Source organism: Salvelinus fontinalis, chromosome 9 (genome assembly GCF_029448725.1).
Source record: "Salvelinus fontinalis isolate EN_2023a chromosome 9, ASM2944872v1, whole genome shotgun sequence".
In the NCBI taxonomy this organism is placed as follows: Eukaryota; Metazoa; Chordata; class Actinopteri; order Salmoniformes; family Salmonidae; genus Salvelinus; species Salvelinus fontinalis.
In genome coordinates, this window is record NC_074673.1 from 55,679,424 (window position 1) to 55,700,387 (window position 20,964).

At 51.6% G+C, this 20,964-nt stretch overlaps 3 non-coding genes and 6 pseudogenes across 3 annotated transcripts; all 9 read right to left on the reverse strand.

The window, feature by feature from the left end:
- Nucleotides 1-2,210: 2,210 nt before the first annotated feature.
- On the reverse strand, nucleotides 2,211-2,363 carry LOC129862975 (U2 spliceosomal RNA; annotated as a pseudogene).
- A 377-nt stretch (nucleotides 2,364-2,740) lies between these two features.
- On the reverse strand, nucleotides 2,741-2,857 carry LOC129862989 (U5 spliceosomal RNA). The gene has a single exon (XR_008760861.1). It is a non-coding gene; the product is annotated as a U5 spliceosomal RNA (small nuclear RNA).
- A 347-nt stretch (nucleotides 2,858-3,204) lies between these two features.
- On the reverse strand, nucleotides 3,205-3,381 carry LOC129863077 (U2 spliceosomal RNA; annotated as a pseudogene).
- Nucleotides 3,382-9,681: 6,300 nt separating this feature from the next.
- On the reverse strand, nucleotides 9,682-9,841 carry LOC129862980 (U2 spliceosomal RNA; annotated as a pseudogene).
- A 365-nt stretch (nucleotides 9,842-10,206) lies between these two features.
- Nucleotides 10,207-10,323, reverse strand: LOC129862990 (U5 spliceosomal RNA). Its single transcript, XR_008760862.1, has one exon. It is a non-coding gene; the product is annotated as a U5 spliceosomal RNA (small nuclear RNA).
- A 348-nt stretch (nucleotides 10,324-10,671) lies between these two features.
- On the reverse strand, nucleotides 10,672-10,848 carry LOC129863078 (U2 spliceosomal RNA; annotated as a pseudogene).
- Nucleotides 10,849-17,148: 6,300 nt separating this feature from the next.
- LOC129862981 (U2 spliceosomal RNA) lies at nucleotides 17,149-17,308 on the reverse strand (annotated as a pseudogene).
- Nucleotides 17,309-17,673: 365 nt separating this feature from the next.
- LOC129862991 (U5 spliceosomal RNA) lies at nucleotides 17,674-17,790 on the reverse strand. Its single transcript, XR_008760863.1, has one exon. It is a non-coding gene; the product is annotated as a U5 spliceosomal RNA (small nuclear RNA).
- Nucleotides 17,791-18,185: 395 nt separating this feature from the next.
- On the reverse strand, nucleotides 18,186-18,365 carry LOC129863091 (U2 spliceosomal RNA; annotated as a pseudogene).
- Between the last annotated feature and the right edge of the window lie 2,599 nt (nucleotides 18,366-20,964).

The following is a 20,964-nucleotide window of genomic DNA, read 5'->3' on the forward strand; positions in this document are numbered from 1 at the left end:
GGAGCTCTCCCACTCCAGTTTGCCCTTCTTTTCCTCGCACTGTTCGGGGTCGGAGAGCTCCTCTGCGTTTCTCTTCCGTAGGGGGAGGTGTTCGCCCAGGGCCCCTCCCCCCCCTCCCGTACCCTCCTCGCTTGACAGTGTCGTTTCCGACACTGTCATCATACTGTCAGACCCACTTGGGGAGCTCTCCCTCAAAACCTCTCCGGGGCCGTCTTTCTCGGCCCTTTCTCCTTCAGGGGTCACCTTAGTCTGGGGCAGGGGGATTGGGGTGGGGAGGGTTTTGTCCTCTCCTCCCACTTCTTCCACCACTGCACCTTCCGCGCCCTCTACTACGGCCACCGCCTCCACCACTGTCTCCTCCACCACCACCTGCTCCACCACCACCTGCTCCACCACCACCTGCTCCACCACCACCTCCTCGGCAACTGCCTCGGTGGCCACCACCTGACGCTCGGAAGCCCGGTCCGCGGCCGCCACCTCCCTCCTTTCGGCCCTGACCTTGTTGGCCCAGGAGTAGGGGCAGCCGCGGATTCTTACAGGCCTCTGCAAGGTGGCCATGTTCACCACACTTACGGCACAGCTTGGGCTGGTCCTGGTAGTGAACATGGCCCCTGTTCTCTCCGAGGACTATGGTGGATGGGATGGCTTTCAACCCACCATAGCCCCCAGGGTCCTCCCACTGCTGGACAGTGACCCTCCAGGCCAATGTCCAGATCCCATCGGGATCTTTCACCTGGACCAGGGGCCCCCTCACGTTGCAGTACCTGCCCAGCCATACTGCAACGTCCTCCGGCTGTACGGTTTCATTGTACATACGGACAATAACAGTTTTAATGCTATTGTCCGTCAGCTTGGTCACCTCAAACATTGCTGTGAGGGACCCCTGAGTGTTCTGGGCATTCTGGAGTTCCCTCCAGAAGTCCCTCAGGTAGCTGCCGCTGGCAAAACTGACATCGAAGCCCTTCCCATAGGGGAGGGCGAGGATGCAGTTTACCTGCGCGGGGTGGAAACCGAGTTCCTTTTGGAGGAATTTTCTGGAGAAATCCAATCGGGATAACTCCATTATTTTTCCTCCCTTCTCCTTTAGAAGGAGGCGCACTGCATGGTGCCTCCTCATGCCAGCCTGTGCTGCTGACATGATGGAGGCCCACTCCCTTTATATCCCAACACCAGTGAAAGTAGGGGGAGGGGAAGGGGAAAAAGGGGGGGAGGGGAGGAGGGGAGCGGGGGAAGGGAGAGGGGGTTGGGAGAGAGGTTTGGGAAAGATGGGGGAGGGGTGTAAGACAACCGAGGATGCTAGCAGGCTCAGCTAGGCTAAGCTAACCAGGGCCTACCAGCACCACGGGACACACAACAGCCTATCTAGCACAGCACCAAACTAATCTTGTGAACAGGGGGAAGGAACACTAGGAAGGGGGGGGGATTTTTTTTTTTTTTTTTTTTTAATAATATTTTTTGTAAAGGGAAGGACACAAAAGGGAAAGACAAATTTAAACTACACACACCAAACAAACAAAGGCCAGGGGGCTAGCAGTTCTTACCAGCAGGCTAGGCTAAGCCTACCAGCTAGCAGCCCACAAGCCACGAGGCCTCACAACAATACCAAACGAGCACACAAACCAAAAAGGAGGGGGGGGAGGGGAACAAATTATTGGGGGAAAAAAAAGGGAGGGAAACAACAAGGGGCACACTAACTAACAAACCCTGCCAAACTTGAGGGACGAGGAAGCTAGCAAGCCTCACCAGCAGGCCAGACTAAGCTAACCAGCTAGCAGGCCAGCCAGCAAATGTCCCCCAGTTGACAACACAAAACGACGAGGGACTGGGACAAAAGGCAATTGGGGAGATAAACTAAAAGTACAAATGGATGGGGACAAGGGAACCACAGTCAAACAAACAACAAACAAAGCCTGCCGCGCCTAAAAGGGCCAGGGGGCTAGCAGGCCAAGCAAGCTAATGCTAGCAGGCCCACAAGCCCGAAAGCCACTCAGGCTAGCACACAACACAAAACTCAAAACAGTAGGAAGAGCTAAAGGTGGGGGAGGGTAGGATACAAGGGGGTGGAGAGATACAAAACAGGACAAACAAGGGGGAAAATGAAATTAAATAAGAAGGAAAAAGACCAGAGGGCCTTTAAACTCACCCTACAGGTGCTGGTGCATCTGTAGCCCACCACCAAAACCACCACCTAACCCAGGACAAAAGAACATACAAGGTTAAGACAAACAACAAAAATAATAATTTTAACAAAATTAAATAGCACAATTTCCCGGGCGCCCTCCGGCCTGCGATCGCTTCTCCGATCAAGTGCAGCACTGACAAGGTAACTACACTTGATCTTAGCCAAAAGGCCGAGAAGCGATAACCCACAAATGGTACCCTGCAGCCGCCGGGCACCCGGGGGTCTCGGCAGACTTTGGCGGTTCGGCAAAAGGTGGCTCCTCCTCCCCCCCCCCCACCCCTTCCGACAGACAGACAGGCGGGTGTTTTTTATTTTTGAAAGTCGCCAATGCGTCTTGAAGTCACTAGCTCTTTACGCCGCCTAGTGCGACGACGACTATTTGTTCAAAGCCCGGCAAATACGCCAGTCGTCCGTCCGTCCGTCCGTCCGTCCGTCGGGCTTGAACTCAATTGCCCTTAGCGACTAGTCAAACGCATGAGCAACAAGTCTCTGCTGCGGCGGCGGCGTCGTCGTCATCATCATCATCTCTGTCAATTTCTCTTGAAACAAGATATAGCGGGCTCTGCCAGAAGCAAAGCCCTTCCAAAAATACTTTGAACTCATAAGTGTTCCTCTCCACGGAAGTCTTTAGTAAAAGGCGAAAGGCTTGTGCGTAATGAAGAGAAACCAGAGTCGTATGGAAGTCAGAAGTCGGGGCCCCGAGACACACTCTGTGCACTACTAGGCTGGGATCTCGCGGGTGGGTAGTCACCCAACCCACTCGGACAACTTTTCCACGGCTGTGTGTGGGTAAAAAGTCACAGACAGACAGACAGACAGACAGACAGACAGACAGACAGACAGTCTCACTCACTCACTCACTCACTCACTCACTATCCTGACCAACGTTTTTTTTTTTTTTTTTTTTTTTTTTTAAGTAAAATGGCGGGAAACGGGGGAACCCACGAAGAGCGCTTCGCCCTACTTTCACTTTGGATGTTTTTTTTCCCCTTTCTTTTCTTGACAACGGGAGGAATGTGTGTGTGTGTTGCACCGTTCCCGGAGGTACTGCAATACCGGGTCGATGCGTGGAGCGGACGGAGCAAGCCCCATTTCCGACTCCCTGTTCGAAAAATCCATTTAATATGTAGTCCCCCGATGGGGGACGTATCAGATATTAAACTGATAAGAACAGATTTTTTTCTTTTGGAAAAAGTTTTATTGACACCTGTCCTTTAAAAACAGCTCATACATTTTTTTTTTACATCATTTATACACATAAAAACGGCAATAAGGCATAAAACACAGCATTTGGGAATTACATTTAAATTTGTTAAAAGTACATGTTGTTTTAAAACAATAAAAGACAACCATGAATAAAAGTACTTTTTGGTAAAAACATCAAATCTGTAAAAGCCCTTTAAAATGTGTATGAATGATTTAACAAAAGTAAAACATTTTTAAGACATGAAAAGAAAGACATGTAAAAAAAGTCACTTTGTTAAAAAGCTGTCTTCGGTCCTTTGTACAGGTGCGGGGTGAGTCCTTATCAAACTCGCCTCATTTTACTCCTCTGGATAAACTACCGTCCCATCCTTCGGGGCCCAGAGGAGATCCCTCCCCTAGGCGCATCGCCCTAGGCGCCGCAGCGCTGTCAGGCCGTGGCCGCCGGGACCTAGGGTGTTGTGGGGGACCCTTCACTTGGGGTCGAGGCCCCCTTCCTTCTGTACCACCCCAGGGCTTCCGTGGCTACCATAGCCACTGCCTGGGGGGTGGTCTCTATGTTCTTCGCTACCAGCAGGTTACGGGAGGACCACAGGGCGTCCTTCAGGCACGTGAGGGTGGGCCAGAGCTTGGTGAAGGCCTTCGATGGAATGGGCCTTCGGCCCACCCCGTACAGCACGAGCTGAGGCGTTAGGTCCTCCCCTGCTGGCAGACACGGAGTGATCAGGGGGCCTGCTTCCTTCCACAGGTCCCTGGCGGCTCTGCACTCACAGAGCAGGTGCCTCACCGACTCCTCTTGGCCGCAGCCTGGTCGGGGGCACGCGGGTGTTCTCGCCATGCCCCGTGAGTGCATGACGGCCCTGACCGGGAGGATCTCGTGGGCGACCATCCAGGACAGGTCCCGGTGCCGATTCAGGAGAGCAGGATGGGCCACATTACGCCAAACCGTTGTGGGCTCGCCTATAGCAAGCCCGCGTACTGGACACACTGGTTCCCGATCCTGCACAAGAGAGAGAAGAGAGCGGTGTTTAGTTAAAACCGTGACTGCTTCTTTTTCCAGTTTAAAATGTCTTAAAAATTTCTGGAGCTGAGCGTAGTGAGTGGGGAGCAGGAAAGAGACTGGGGCTCGCAGGTCGACTGGGATCAGCCTCAGAGTCCTGAGGTAAGATCCCAGCCAGAACCGTGCGAGGGCCTGGGTCTTGTTGTTGGCCGGGGAGGTGGCAAGAGTGAGATGTAACGCTGTGTAGCGGCTGCCCAGGAACAAGTAGAGGTCAGGCAAGCCTTTCCCCCCCTTGGACCTGGGCCTCTTGACCACCTCCCTCCTCAGCCTCTCCCACTTGCTCCCCCACAGGAAGTAGAACAGCATCCGCTCCAGGGCTAAAAGACTCCTTCGTGGGGGGATAAAAACAGAACTGATTAATAAAAGCACAGGTAAAATCACAGCTTTAATGATTAAAACCTTGCCCTCAAAAGTCAGCTGTCGTAGTCCCCAAAAACCCAGTCTCTGTCTTACTGTCCCCAGGATCCCATTCCAGTTGCCGCTCCCTCCTCCCTCCCGGTCAAACTTTACCCCCAATACCCTTATGTCCGTCGTTTTAACCGTCAGTGGTAGTCTGGTCAAGTCTGGGTCTGCCCATGGTCCGAAAAATTGGGCCTCGGTCTTGTCTCTGTTCAGTCTCGCCCCAGAGGCTCGTCCGTACCAGTCGGTCCTGTCCAGGGTCCTGTCGACGGATAAAAGGTCGGTGCATAAAATGTTGACGTCGTCCATGTAAAAAACGCACTTGGCGGTCATCCCCCCACTCCCCGGGATCCCCACCCCACTGATCCGTTGGTCCCTTCTCAAGACCTGTGCCAGTGGTTCAATGCAGGCCACGAACAGAAGGGGAGATAATGGACAGCCCTGACGGACGCCGCAGTGTACTCCCACCGCTTTTGACAGATGCCCATTTACGAGGATTTTGCTGGTAATGTCCCCGTACAGCAGTCCCACCCAAGCTAAAAACCTGTCCGGGAAACCCATTTTTTGCAGTACCTTAAAGAGGTACTGGTGCGAGACCCGATCAAAGGCTTTTTCAAAATCTAAATTTAGGACTACAAGCCGCATGTTTCTGTCTCTCGCATAACAGATGGCATCTCGGATCAGTATCAGGCTGTCCGTGATCTTCCTTCCGGGCACGGCACAGGTTTGGTCCGGGTGGATCACCTCCCCTAAAACAGAAGACATTCTGAGTGTTAAAACCTTAGTAAAAAGTTTACAGTCAAAGTTTAAAAGGGTGATCGGTCTCCAGTTCTTCAGGTCAGTCCTGTCGTTTTTCTTATATAAAAGAGTCACGATCCCCACTCTAAAACTGTCAGGTAGTCTGTCCAGGTGTTCAAAGTCAGTAAAAACAGTCAGAAGTTCGTTGGCTAAAACATCCCAAAAGGTCAGATAAAACTCCAAAGGGAGGCCGTCCTCCCCCGGTGATTTACCCCTCTTAAAATGCTTCAGTCCTTTGTCGATTTCTGTCCTCGTCAGGTCTTTTGTCAGGTCGTCTGTATTGGGTAGGGTCTTGTCGATGTAGGTTAAAATGTCCCCCATCGTCTCTTCACATACCTCTTTTACCCCAAACAGTTCCCCATAAAAATCTTCGACTACTTCTTTTATTCCCTCTGTATCTGTTTTTAAAACCCCATCTTTATCTTTTAAACCCGTCATTGTCCTACCCTTGCTAACTATTTTCTTAAAAAAGTACCTAGTGCACTTCTCCCCCTCTTCTAATTCCCTTTCTTTACTTCTTAAAATAACCCCCTTACTTTTTTGGTCTGCTAAAAATGCCATCTCCTTCTTTACTTCTTTAATTTCATGGTTAAAATCAAGGCCCTGTTGGCATAAATTAAAATACCTTTCCAGTCGCTTTTGCAGTCCCACCATGCGTCTATCTTTTTCTCTGCTTTTTTTCTTTCCTATCTCTCTAAAGAAGGTCCTCGTCCTTCCCTTCACCATTTCCCACCACTGTGCTCGTGTGTCAAAAAGGTCCTGTAGCGTCTGCCACTGGCTGAACTGCTCCCGGTACTGACTAACTACTCTATCATCTTCTAAAAGGGAGCAGTTCAATTTCCAGGGCCCTCTTCCCACAGTCACACCCGAGGTTAGTGAAAGGGTGCACGTCAGCATTACGTGATCTGAGAAGAAAGCAGGGGTTATTCTAGCATCAGTTGGGGGACAGTCCCGGGTAAACAGATAATCGATGCGAGAGGCTCTGGTGCCGTCACCACTGGTCCAGGTGAAGCCCTCCTCTCTTGGATGCAGGGTTTTAAAACAGTCAGTCAGTTTAAAATCCCTACACAGCCCTTGCAATAAAACACTTGATCTGTCTACCTTAAAATCCTCTCCTGCCCCTCTCCTGTCTGCTCTACTTAAAACACAATTAAAATCCCCGCCCACCACTAGAGGATCCCTCCCTAGCAGGTGGGACTGCAGGTCTTCTAAAAGTGCGCACCGGTCATGTTTGTCATTAAAACCATACACATTTAGCACATTAAAATCCCTCCCCATAAAGGTAAAATTGGCTAAAAGAGCGCGTCCGCCTACCACCACCGTGCTCCCCCTCACCACCACCTGTGGGGTCTTGATTAAAATGGCAACACCGTCATTTTTGTTAAAATTGGAACCACTCCAAATGGAGGGCCCGTGCTGCCACTTATCCTCCCATTTACTGTAAGAGGATAAAAAGGGTAGACCACACTCCTGTAGTAAAAACACATCAGAGTTAAACCTTTCTAAAAAGGATAAAACCGACTGTGCTCTGGCTGCTGTTTTCACGCTCCTCACATTTATTGTAGTGATTTTAAAAGCCATAAAAGGGGTGAGTAAAAACAGTGCTAAGAGAAAGGAAGGCATTGAACAGTTAAAAGGGGGCTACTTTTCTAGGGAATTCTCTCTCTCCCTCCGGGGTAAGGGGGGGGGGCAGGGAGAGGAGGTTAAAACCGGACTTAAAAAGGAGATTTGATTGGGGGAGTCTGAGGGGAAGGTCCTGGGTTCTTCCTCCCCCTGGGAGCTCTCCCACTCCACCTTTCCCTTTTTCCCTTCACCCTGTTCGGGGTCAGAGAGCTCCTCTGCGTTTCTTTTTCGTGGGGGGGGGTGTTCCTCCAGACCCTCCCCTCCCTCTCCCGTGCCTTCTGACACCGTCTCCATACTGTCAGACCCACTTGGGGAGCTCTCACTCAAGACCTCTCCGGGACCGTCTTTCTCGGCCCTTTCTCCTTCAGGGGTCACCTTAGTCTGGGGCAGGGGGATTGGGGTGGGGAGGGTTTTGTCCTCTCCTCCCACTTCTTCCACCACTGCACCTTCCGCGCCCTCTACTACGGCCACCGCCTCCACCACTGTCTCCTCCACCACCACCTGCTCCACAACCACCTCCTCGGCAACTGCCTCGGTGACCACCACCTGACGCTAAGAAGCCCGGTCCGCGGCCGCCACCTCCCTCCTTTCGGCCCTGACCTTATTGGCCCAGGAGTAGGGGCAGCCGCGGATGAGGTGGGACCGCTCGCCACAGAGGTTGCACGACCTTCCGTTCGTGCATTCCTCGTAGCGGTGGCCCACCTCCCGGCACTTCATGCAGACGACCTTCTTACAGGCCTCTGCAAGGTGGCCATGTTCACCACACTTACGGCACAGCTTGGGCTGGTCCTGGTAGTGAACATGGCCCCTGTTCTCTCCGAGGACTATGGTGGATGGGATGGCTTTCAACCCACCATAGCCCCCAGGGTCCTCCCACTGCTGGACAGTGACCCTCCAGGCCCCTGTCCAGATCCCATCGGGATCTTTCACCTGGACCAGGGGCCCCCTCACGTTGCAGTACCTGCCCAGCCATACGGCAACGTCCTCCGGCTGTACGGTTTCATTGTACATACGGACAATAACAGTTTTAATGCTATTGTCCGTCAGCTTGGTCACCTCAAACATTGCTGTGAGGGACCCCTGAGTGTTCTGGGCATTCTGGAGTTCCCTCCAGAAGTCCCTCAGGTAGCTGCCGCTGGCAAAACTGACATCGAAGCCCTTCCCATAGGGGAGGGCGAGGATGCAGTTTACCTGCGCGGGATGGAAACCGAGTTCCTTTTGGAGGAATTTTCTGGAGAAATCCAATCGGGATAACTCCATTATTTTTCCTCCCTTCTCCTTTAGAAGGAGGCGCACTGCATGGTGCCTCCTCATGCCAGCCTGTGCTGCTGACATGATGGAGGCCCACTCCCTTTATATCCCAACACCAGTGAAAGTAGGGGGAGGGGAAGGGGAAAAAGGGGGGGGGGGGAGGAGGGGAGCGGGGGGGGGGAGAGGGGGTTGGGAAAGAGGTTTGGGAAAGATGGGGGAGGGGTGTAAGACAACCGAGGATGCTAGCAGGCTCAGCCAGGCTAAGCTAACCAGGGCCTACCAGCACCACGGGACACACAACAGCCTATCTAGCACAGCACCAAACTAATCTTGTGAACAGGGGGAAGGAACACTAGGAAGGGGGGGGATTTTTTTTTTTTTTTTTTTTAAATAATATTTTTTGTAAAGGGAAGGACACAAAAGGGAAAGACAAATTTAAACCACACACACCAAACAAACAAAGGCCAGGAGGCTAGCAGGTCTTACCAGCAGGCTAGGCTAAGCCTACCAGCTAGCAGTCCACAAGCCACGAGGCCTCACAACAATACCAAACGAGCACACAAACCAAAAAGGAGGGGGGAGGGGAACAAATTATTTGGGGAAAAAGGGAGGGAAACAACAAGGGGCACACTAACTAACAAACCCTGCCAAACTTGAGGGACGAGGAAGCTAGCAAGCCTCACCAGCAGGCCAGGCTAAGCTAACCAGCTAGCAGGCCAGCCAGCAAATGTCCCCCAGTTGACAACACAAAACGACAAGGGACTGGAACAAAAGGCAATTGGGGAGATAAACTAAAAGTACAAAATGGATGGGGGCAAGGGGAACAAGGGAACCACAGTCGAACAAACAACAAACAAAGCCTGCCGCGCCTAAAAGGGCCAGGAGGCTAGCAGGCCAAGCAAGCTAATGCTAGCAGGCCCACAAGCCCGAAAGCCACTCAGGCTAGCAGACAACACAAAACTCAAAACAGTAGGAAGAGCTAAAGGTGGGGGAGGGTAGGATACAAGGGGGTGGAGAGATACAAAACAGGACAAACAAGGGGGAAAATGAAATGAAATTAAATAAGAAAGAAAAAGACCAGAGGGCCTTTAAACTCACCCTACAGGTGCTGGTGCATCTGTAGCCCACCACCAAAACCACCACCTAACCCAGGACAAAAGAACATACAAGGTTAAGACAAACAACAAACAACAAAAATAATAATTTTAACAAAATTAAATAGCACAATTTCCCGGGCGCCCTCCGGCCTGCGATCGCTTCTCCGATCAAGTGCAGCACTGACAAGGTAACTACACTTGATCTTAGCCAAAAGGCCGAGAAGCGATAACCCACAAATGGTACCCTGCAGCCGCCGGGCACCCGGGGGTCTCGGCAGACTTTGGCGGTTCGGCAAAAGGTGGCTCCTCCTCCCCCCCCCCCACCCCTTCCGACAGACAGACAGGCGGGTGTTTTTTATTTTTGAAAGTCGCCAATGCGTCTTGAAGTCACTAGCTCTTTACGCCGCCTAGTGCGACGACGACTATTTGTTCAAAGCCCGGCAAATACGCCAGTCGTCCGTCCGTCCGTCGGGCTTGAACTCAATTGCCCTTAGCGACTAGTCAAACGCATGAGCAACAAGTCTCTGCTGCGGCGGCGGCGTCGTCGTCATCATCATCATCTCTGTCAATTTCTCTTGAAACAAGATATAGCGGGCTCTGCCAGAAGCAAAGCCCTTCCAAAAATACTTTGAACTCATAAGTGTTCCTCTCCACGGAAGTCTTTAGTAAAAGGCGAAAGGCTTGTGCGTAATGAAGAGAAACCAGAGTCGTATGGAAGTCAGAAGTCGGGGCCCCGAGACACACTCTGTGCACTACTAGGCTGGGATCTCGCGGGTGGGTAGTCACCCAACCCACTCGGACAACTTTTCCACGGCTGTGTGTGGGTAAAAAGTCACAGACAGACAGACAGACAGACAGACAGACAGACAGACAGACAGTCTCACTCACTCACTCACTCACTCACTCACTATCCTGACCAACGTTTTTTTTTTTTTTTTTTTTTTTTTTTTAAGTAAAATGGCGGGAAACGGGGGAACCCACGAAGAGCGCTTCGCCCTACTTTCACTTTGGATGTTTTTTTTCCCCTTTCTTTTCTTGACAACGGGAGGAATGTGTGTGTGTGTTGCACCGTTCCCGGAGGTACTGCAATACCGGGTCGATGCGTGGAGCGGACGGAGCAAGCCCCATTTCCGACTCCCTGTTCGAAAAATCCATTTAATATGTAGTCCCCCGATGGGGGACGTATCAGATATTAAACTGATAAGAACAGATTTTTTTCTTTTGGAAAAAGTTTTATTGACACCTGTCCTTTAAAAACAGCTCATACATTTTTTTTTTACATCATTTATACACATAAAAACGGCAATAAGGCATAAAACACAGCATTTGGGAATTACATTTAAATTTGTTAAAAGTACATGTTGTTTTAAAACAATAAAAGACAACCATGAATAAAAGTACTTTTTGGTAAAAACATCAAATCTGTAAAAGCCCTTTAAAATGTGTATGAATGATTTAACAAAAGTAAAACATTTTTAAGACATGAAAAGAAAGACATGTAAAAAAAGTCACTTTGTTAAAAAGCTGTCTTCGGTCCTTTGTACAGGTGCGGGGTGAGTCCTTATCAAACTCGCCTCATTTTACTCCTCTGGATAAACTACCGTCCCATCCTTCGGGGCCCAGAGGAGATCCCTCCCCTAGGCGCATCGCCCTAGGCGCCGCAGCGCTGTCAGGCCGTGGCCGCCGGGACCTAGGGTGTTGTGGGGGACCCTTCACTTGGGGTCGAGGCCCCCCTCCTTCTGTACCACCCCAGGGCTTCCGTGGCTACCATAGCCACTGCCTGGGGGGTGGTCTCTATGTTCTTCGCTACCAGCAGGTTACGGGAGGACCACAGGGCGTCCTTCAGGCACGTGAGGGTGGGCCAGAGCTTGGTGAAGGCCTTCGATGGAATGGGCCTTCGGCCCACCCCGTACAGCACGAGCTGAGGCGTTAGGTCCTCCCCTGCTGGCAGACACGGAGTGATCAGGGGGCCTGCTTCCTTCCACAGGTCCCTGGCGGCTCTGCACTCACAGAGCAGGTGCCTCACCGACTCCTCTTGGCCGCAGCCTGGTCGGGGGCACGCGGGTGTTCTCGCCATGCCCCGTGAGTGCATGACGGCCCTGACCGGGAGGATCTCGTGGGCGACCATCCAGGACAGGTCCCGGTGCCGATTCAGGAGAGCAGGATGGGCCACATTACGCCAAACCGTTGTGGGCTCGCCTATAGCAAGCCCGCGTACTGGACACACTGGTTCCCGATCCTGCACAAGAGAGAGAAGAGAGCGGTGTTTAGTTAAAACCGTGACTGCTTCTTTTTCCAGTTTAAAATGTCTTAAAAATTTCTGGAGCTGAGCGTAGTGAGTGGGGAGCAGGAAAGAGACTGGGGCTCGCAGGTCGACTGGGATCAGCCTCAGAGTCCTGAGGTAAGATCCCAGCCAGAACCGTGCGAGGGCCTGGGTCTTGTTGTTGGCCGGGGAGGTGGCAAGAGTGAGATGTAACGCTGTGTAGCGGCTGCCCAGGAACAAGTAGAGGTCAGGCAAGCCTTTCCCCCCCTTGGACCTGGGCCTCTTGACCACCTCCCTCCTCAGCCTCTCCCACTTGCTCCCCCACAGGAAGTAGAACAGCATCCGCTCCAGGGCTAAAAGACTCCTTCGTGGGGGGATAAAAACAGAACTGATTAATAAAAGCACAGGTAAAATCACAGCTTTAATGATTAAAACCTTGCCCTCAAAAGTCAGCTGTCGTAGTCCCCAAAAACCCAGTCTCTGTCTTACTGTCCCCAGGATCCCATTCCAGTTGCCGCTCCCTCCTCCCTCCCGGTCAAACTTTACCCCCAATACCCTTATGTCCGTCGTTTTAACCGTCAGTGGTAGTCTGGTCAAGTCTGGGTCTGCCCATGGTCCGAAAAATTGGGCCTCGGTCTTGTCTCTGTTCAGTCTCGCCCCAGAGGCTCGTCCGTACCAGTCGGTCCTGTCCAGGGTCCTGTCGACGGATAAAAGGTCGGTGCATAAAATGTTGACGTCGTCCATGTAAAAAACGCACTTGGCGGTCATCCCCCCACTCCCCGGGATCCCCACCCCACTGATCCGTTGGTCCCTTCTCAAGACCTGTGCCAGTGGTTCAATGCAGGCCACGAACAGAAGGGGAGATAATGGACAGCCCTGACGGACGCCGCAGTGTACTCCCACCGCTTTTGACAGATGCCCATTTACGAGGATTTTGCTGGTAATGTCCCCGTACAGCAGTCCCACCCAAGCTAAAAACCTGTCCGGGAAACCCATTTTTTGCAGTACCTTAAAGAGGTACTGGTGCGAGACCCGATCAAAGGCTTTTTCAAAATCTAAATTTAGGACTACAAGCCGCATGTTTCTGTCTCTCGCATAACAGATGGCATCTCGGATCAGTATCAGGCTGTCCGTGATCTTCCTTCCGGGCACGGCACAGGTTTGGTCCGGGTGGATCACCTCCCCTAAAACAGAAGACATTCTGAGTGTTAAAACCTTAGTAAAAAGTTTACAGTCAAAGTTTAAAAGGGTGATCGGTCTCCAGTTCTTCAGGTCAGTCCTGTCGTTTTTCTTATATAAAAGAGTCACGATCCCCACTCTAAAACTGTCAGGTAGTCTGTCCAGGTGTTCAAAGTCAGTAAAAACAGTCAGAAGTTCGTTGGCTAAAACATCCCAAAAGGTCAGATAAAACTCCAAAGGGAGGCCGTCCTCCCCCGGTGATTTACCCCTCTTAAAATGCTTCAGTCCTTTGTCGATTTCTGTCCTCGTCAGGTCTTTTGTCAGGTCGTCTGTATTGGGTAGGGTCTTGTCGATGTAGGTTAAAATGTCCCCCATCGTCTCTTCACATACCTCTTTTACCCCAAACAGTTCCCCATAAAAATCTTCGACTACTTCTTTTATTCCCTCTGTATCTGTTTTTAAAACCCCATCTTTATCTTTTAAACCCGTCATTGTCCTACCCTTGCTAACTATTTTCTTAAAAAAGTACCTAGTGCACTTCTCCCCCTCTTCTAATTCCCTTTCTTTACTTCTTAAAATAACCCCCTTACTTTTTTGGTCTGCTAAAAATGCCATCTCCTTCTTTACTTCTTTAATTTCATGGTTAAAATCAAGGCCCTGTTGGCATAAATTAAAATACCTTTCCAGTCGCTTTTGCAGTCCCACCATGCGTCTATCTTTTTCTCTGCTTTTTTTCTTTCCTATCTCTCTAAAGAAGGTCCTCGTCCTTCCCTTCACCATTTCCCACCACTGTGCTCGTGTGTCAAAAAGGTCCTGTAGCGTCTGCCACTGGCTGAACTGCTCCCGGTACTGACTAACTACTCTATCATCTTCTAAAAGGGAGCAGTTCAATTTCCAGGGCCCTCTTCCCACAGTCACACCCGAGGTTAGTGAAAGGGTGCACGTCAGCATTACGTGATCTGAGAAGAAAGCAGGGGTTATTCTAGCATCAGTTGGGGGACAGTCCCGGGTAAACAGATAATCGATGCGAGAGGCTCTGGTGCCGTCACCACTGGTCCAGGTGAAGCCCTCCTCTCTTGGATGCAGGGTTTTAAAACAGTCAGTCAGTTTAAAATCCCTACACAGCCCTTGCAATAAAACACTTGATCTGTCTACCTTAAAATCCTCTCCTGCCCCTCTCCTGTCTGCTCTACTTAAAACACAATTAAAATCCCCGCCCACCACTAGAGGATCCCTCCCTAGCAGGTGGGACTGCAGGTCTTCTAAAAGTGCGCACCGGTCATGTTTGTCATTAAAACCATACACATTTAGCACATTAAAATCCCTCCCCATAAAGGTAAAATTGGCTAAAAGAGCGCGTCCGCCTACCACCACCGTGCTCCCCCTCACCACCACCTGTGGGGTCTTGATTAAAATGGCAACACCGTCATTTTTGTTAAAATTGGAACCACTCCAAATGGAGGGCCCGTGCTGCCACTTATCCTCCCATTTACTGTAAGAGGATAAAAAGGGTAGACCACACTCCTGTAGTAAAAACACATCAGAGTTAAACCTTTCTAAAAAGGATAAAACCGACTGTGCTCTGGCTGCTGTTTTCACGCTCCTCACATTTATTGTAGTGATTTTAAAAGCCATAAAAGGGGTGAGTAAAAACAGTGCTAAGAGAAAGGAAGGCATTGAACAGTTAAAAGGGGGCTACTTTTCTAGGGAATTCTCTCTCTCCCTCCGGGGTAAGGGGGGGGGGCAGGGAGAGGAGGTTAAAACCGGACTTAAAAAGGAGATTTGATTGGGGGAGTCTGAGGGGAAGGTCCTGGGTTCTTCCTCCCCCTGGGAGCTCTCCCACTCCACCTTTCCCTTTTTCCCTTCACCCTGTTCGGGGTCAGAGAGCTCCTCTGCGTTTCTTTTTCGTGGGGGGGGGTGTTCCTCCAGACCCTCCCCTCCCTCTCCCGTGCCTTCTGACACCGTCTCCATACTGTCAGACCCACTTGGGGAGCTCTCACTCAAGACCTCTCCGGGACCGTCTTTCTCGGCCCTTTCTCCTTCAGGGGTCACCTTAGTCTGGGGCAGGGGGATTGGGGTGGGGAGGGTTTTGTCCTCTCCTCCCACTTCTTCCACCACTGCACCTTCCGCGCCCTCTACTACGGCCACCGCCTCCACCACTGTCTCCTCCACCACCACCTGCTCCACAACCACCTCCTCGGCAACTGCCTCGGTGACCACCACCTGACGCTAAGAAGCCCGGTCCGCGGCCGCCACCTCCCTCCTTTCGGCCCTGACCTTATTGGCCCAGGAGTAGGGGCAGCCGCGGATGAGGTGGGACCGCTCGCCACAGAGGTTGCACGACCTTCCGTTCGTGCATTCCTCGTAGCGGTGGCCCACCTCCCGGCACTTCATGCAGACGACCTTCTTACAGGCCTCTGCAAGGTGGCCATGTTCACCACACTTACGGCACAGCTTGGGCTGGTCCTGGTAGTGAACATGGCCCCTGTTCTCTCCGAGGACTATGGTGGATGGGATGGCTTTCAACCCACCATAGCCCCCAGGGTCCTCCCACTGCTGGACAGTGACCCTCCAGGCCCCTGTCCAGATCCCATCGGGATCTTTCACCTGGACCAGGGGCCCCCTCACGTTGCAGTACCTGCCCAGCCATACGGCAACGTCCTCCGGCTGTACGGTTTCATTGTACATACGGACAATAACAGTTTTAATGCTATTGTCCGTCAGCTTGGTCACCTCAAACATTGCTGTGAGGGACCCCTGAGTGTTCTGGGCATTCTGGAGTTCCCTCCAGAAGTCCCTCAGGTAGCTGCCGCTGGCAAAACTGACATCGAAGCCCTTCCCATAGGGGAGGGCGAGGATGCAGTTTACCTGCGCGGGATGGAAACCGAGTTCCTTTTGGAGGAATTTTCTGGAGAAATCCAATCGGGATAACTCCATTATTTTTCCTCCCTTCTCCTTTAGAAGGAGGCGCACTGCATGGTGCCTCCTCATGCCAGCCTGTGCTGCTGACATGATGGAGGCCCACTCCCTTTATATCCCAACACCAGTGAAAGTAGGGGGAGGGGAAGGGGAAAAAGGGGGGGGGGGGAGGAGGGGAGCGGGGGAAGGGAGAGGGGGTTGGGAAAGAGGTTTGGGAAAGATGGGGGAGGGGTGTAAGACAACCGAGGATGCTAGCAGGCTCAGCCAGGCTAAGCTAACCAGGGCCTACCAGCACCACGGGACACACAACAGCCTATCTAGCACAGCACCAAACTAATCTTGTGAACAGGGGGAAGGAACACTAGGAAGGGGGGGGATTTTTTTTTTTTTTTTTTTTAAATAATATTTTTTGTAAAGGGAAGGACACAAAAGGGAAAGACAAATTTAAACCACACACACCAAACAAACAAAGGCCAGGAGGCTAGCAGGTCTTACCAGCAGGCTAGGCTAAGCCTACCAGCTAGCAGTCCACAAGCCACGAGGCCTCACAACAATACCAAACGAGCACACAAACCAAAAAGGAGGGGGGAGGGGAACAAATTATTTGGGGAAAAAGGGAGGGAAACAACAAGGGGCACACTAACTAACAAACCCTGCCAAACTTGAGGGACGAGGAAGCTAGCAAGCCTCACCAGCAGGCCAGGCTAAGCTAACCAGCTAGCAGGCCAGCCAGCAAATGTCCCCCAGTTGACAACACAAAACGACAAGGGACTGGAACAAAAGGCAATTGGGGAGATAAACTAAAAGTACAAAATGGATGGGGGCAAGGGGAACAAGGGAACCACAGTCGAACAAACAACAAACAAAGCCTGCCGCGCCTAAAAGGGCCAGGAGGCTAGCAGGCCAAGCAAGCTAATGCTAGCAGGCCCACAAGCCCGAAAGCCACTCAGGCTAGCAGACAACACAAAACTCAAAACAGTAGGAAGAGCTAAAGGTGGGGGAGGGTAGGATACAAGGGGGTGGAGAGATACAAAACAGGACAAACAAGGGGGAAAATGAAATGAAATTAAATAAGAAAGAAAAAGACCAGAGGGCCTTTAAACTCACCCTACAGGTGCTGGTGCATCTGTAGCCCACCACCAAAACCACCACCTAACCCAGGACAAAAGAACATACAAGGTTAAGACAAACAACAAACAACAAAAATAATAATTTTAACAAAATTAAATAGCACAATTTCCCGGGCGCCCTCCGGCCTGCGATCGCTTCTCCGATCAAGTGCAGCACTGACAAGGTAACTACACTTGATCTTAGCCAAAAGGCCGAGAAGCGATAACCCACAAATGGTACCCTGCAGCCGCCGGGCACCCGGGGGTCTCGGCAGACTTTGGCGGTTCGGCAAAAGGTGGCTCCTCCTCCCCCCCCCCCACCCCTTCCGACAGACAGACAGGCGGGTGTTTTTTATTTTTGAAAGTCGCCAATGCGTCTTGAAGTCACTAGCTCTTTACGCCGCCTAGTGCGACGACGACTATTTGTTCAAAGCCCGGCAAATACGCCAGTCGTCCGTCCGTCCGTCGGGCTTGAACTCAATTGCCCTTAGCGACTAGTCAAACGCATGAGCAACAAGTCTCTGCTGCGGCGGCGGCGTCGTCGTCATCATCATCATCTCTGTCAATTTCTCTTGAAACAAGATATAGCGGGCTCTGCCAGAAGCAAAGCCCTTCCAAAAATACTTTGAACTCATAAGTGTTCCTCTCCACGGAAGTCTTTAGTAAAAGGCGAAAGGCTTGTGCGTAATGAAGAGAAACCAGAGTCGTATGGAAGTCAGAAGTCGGGGCCCCGAGACACACTCTGTGCACTACTAGGCTGGGATCTCGCGGGTGGGTAGTCACCCAACCCACTCGGACAACTTTTCCACGGCTGTGTGTGGGTAAAAAGTCACAGACAGACAGACAGACAGACAGACAGACAGACAGACAGAGACAGACAGACAGACAGACAGACAGACAGACAGACAGACAGACAGACAGACAGTCTCACTCACTCACTCACTCACTCACTCACTATCCTGACCAACGTTTTTTTTTTTTTTTTTTTTTTTTTAAGTAAAATGGCGGGAAACGGGGGAACCCACGAAGAGCGCTTTGCCCTACTTTCACTTTGGATGTTTTTTTTCCCCTTTCTTTTCTTGACAACGGGAGGAATGTGTGTGTGTGTTGCACCGTTCCCGGAGGTACTGCAATACCGGGTCGATGCGTGGAGCGGACGGAGCAAGCCCCATTTCCGACTCCCTGTTCGAAAAATCCATTTAATATGTAGTCCCCCGATGGGGGACGTATCAGATATTAAACTGATAAGAACAGATTTTTTTTTTTTTTTATTCAAAGTTTTTATTCTTACTTTTCAAACATTACATGGTTAACAAAAATCCCACTTCTTTTTACTTCTTATCTGCCCTTTTTCAACCCAAACCTTTACACAATATACAACCCATCTGTTTTCAAAAATAACCTTGAAACCCTTCCTCTCTGGTTATAGATGTACGCCCAACTCCAACCACCAATTTTCCATGGTGCTGCAGCCGACGCCCCTATAAGCACAAACCATCATTAAGCATTTGCATTCCCCTTCTCAACCTACCTTCTATACCCTTATCTACCTTACCAGCCCCATCCCCCCTTTCCACCGCTCTAAGGCAGCATGGTGGCCCCACTTCCTCTCCTCCCTCCTTATCCTCCCCCTCAAATCACTCTCCACTCTCCTCACTATCCCCTCCACCCCCCAGTCTACCCCTGCCTTAAACAGCCCCTGCCTGGCATCCCACAGACCTTTCTTAAAGAGACTGATAATCAGCCATAACAGAAAACGTTCCCTACCTAAACCCCCTGCTCTCCCCACCCCTCTCTCCACCCTCCCCCATGTCAAAACAAAACCCACCTTCACTCTCCCCAGCAAGCCCTGAGCCCTGGCCCACACTACTCCTGCAAAAGCACAGTCCCAGTACATGTGGCGTATTGTCTCCTCCCCACCACAAGTTGGTCTCGGGCACTGGGGGGACCGTGCCAAACTATGCCTGTACATTATGGATCTTACCGGCAAGCACTTGTGGAGGCTTAACCAATTTAGATCCTTAAGCCTATTGTCTAGGCCCCGCGCCTGTATGTTCTCCCAGACCACAGCCGGGATACCTACCACCGAGGGTGCACAAACGTTCCGTCTGACCTCCTCATACAGGTGTCTGTGGTCCAAACCTACTCGGGCAACTTCAACCTCGGGATGTGCGCGCAGCCACTTCGCCGCATGGCTGAAATGCCACGGCAGCTGTTCAGCCCGAGGACCCGTGTTGGACCACACCATTATGCTTCTCGCCTGGTACGAAAAAAACACCCGCAGGAAATAACCGGATGGATGAATCACTGGATTCGCGAGCTCACTCAACAAAAACGAAACAAATATCGAGTCCAGCTTGAGTGGGAAATGTGGTACTCCCCTCCCACCCTCCCCAATGGCTGAGAGCATGCGAGCCCTGGCGACATACTCATACCTGCCTCCCCACATGAACTGGAACACGAGCCTTACTAGCCCCCTCCTCATGCTCGCTGGCAATGGATAGATGTACGCCAAGTACAGAAGGGAAGGCAGCACATCCACCTTCAGGACCAGTACCTTGCCCAAGAAAGACAAGGATCTGGCCTTCCACATTGCCAGCTTCTTCTGTACCACAGCCACTCTCGTGTTCCAGTTCATTGTCGCGGAGCCGGAGGTCTCAAAAAGGACCCCAAGTATCCTCAGGGCCCCCTTACAGAGAGATAGCCCCCCAGGCACGTCCGTCCTGCCCCGCCATCTGCCAAAATACTTAACAGATGACTTGGCGAGGTTAAGGACCGCTCCCGACGCGCGGGTAAAGTCTCCAATTATAGCCAGAGACCTTAGCAGGCACGAGTCCTTGCACAAAAGCAATGTCGTGTCATCAGCATACTGTGTCACCTTAACACGCAGACCGCCACTCCCAGGGACCAGCAAGCCCTCCACCCCTGCATCTGCCCTAATGGCAGCCGCCAGGGGCTCCATATAGAGCACGAAAAGGAGTGCCGAGAGCGGGCATCCCTGCCTGACCCCTGATGAGAGGCCAAACACGTCACCCAGATGACTGTTAATGCTCACCCGGCACCCCGCTCCCACATACAAAATCTTGATCCACTTTATAAAGCGATCACTCAGCCCTAAACTCCCTAACACTCTAAAAAGAAAAACCCTACTGACACGATCAAAAGCCTTTGCCTGATCAAGTGCCGCTACCATCAGAGGTAGACTCCTATCTTCAACCCAGGCGATGGAGTCCCTGATCAGTTGGAGGTTCCACCTAATAGAGCGGCCTTCCACCCCACACGTTTGATCCTCATGGACAACGTAGGGAAGGGCTGTGCGCAAACGGTCTGCCATGACCTTAGCTAGTATCTTATAGTCTACACACAGCATGGTCAACGGCCGCCAGTTACTAAGGTCGGCGGCGTCTCCTTTCTTGTATATAAGGGACAGCACGCCTACGGCCATTGACCTGCCCGGGACTCCAGTCTCGAGAACGGCCGTCAGGACTTCGAGGACCACCGGTCCAAGCATACCCCAAAACTTGAGGTAGAACTCAGCCGGCAGCCCATCCATCCCAGGCACCTTCCCTTTCCCCATCCTCTTGAGGGCGCTCTCCACCTCCTCTAATGTTATCTGGGCCTCCATCGCCCTTCTAATGTCCTCCGGCACTTGCCGGGACAAGTGTTCTAAGAACACCGCACCCTGCTCTTCTTCTACTACCCTCTCCTTAAAAAACCCCCGGAAATGGTCCGTTGCTATCCTGACCATCTGCTCCGGCTCCCTAACTACCCTACCCTGTCCATCTCTTACCCCATAAAAAACCTTTCTTTCCTGCTTTTCCCTAACTGATTTGAAGAAACCTGCAGAGCAGGTCTCATTCTGCTCTATAAACTCAGAGTGC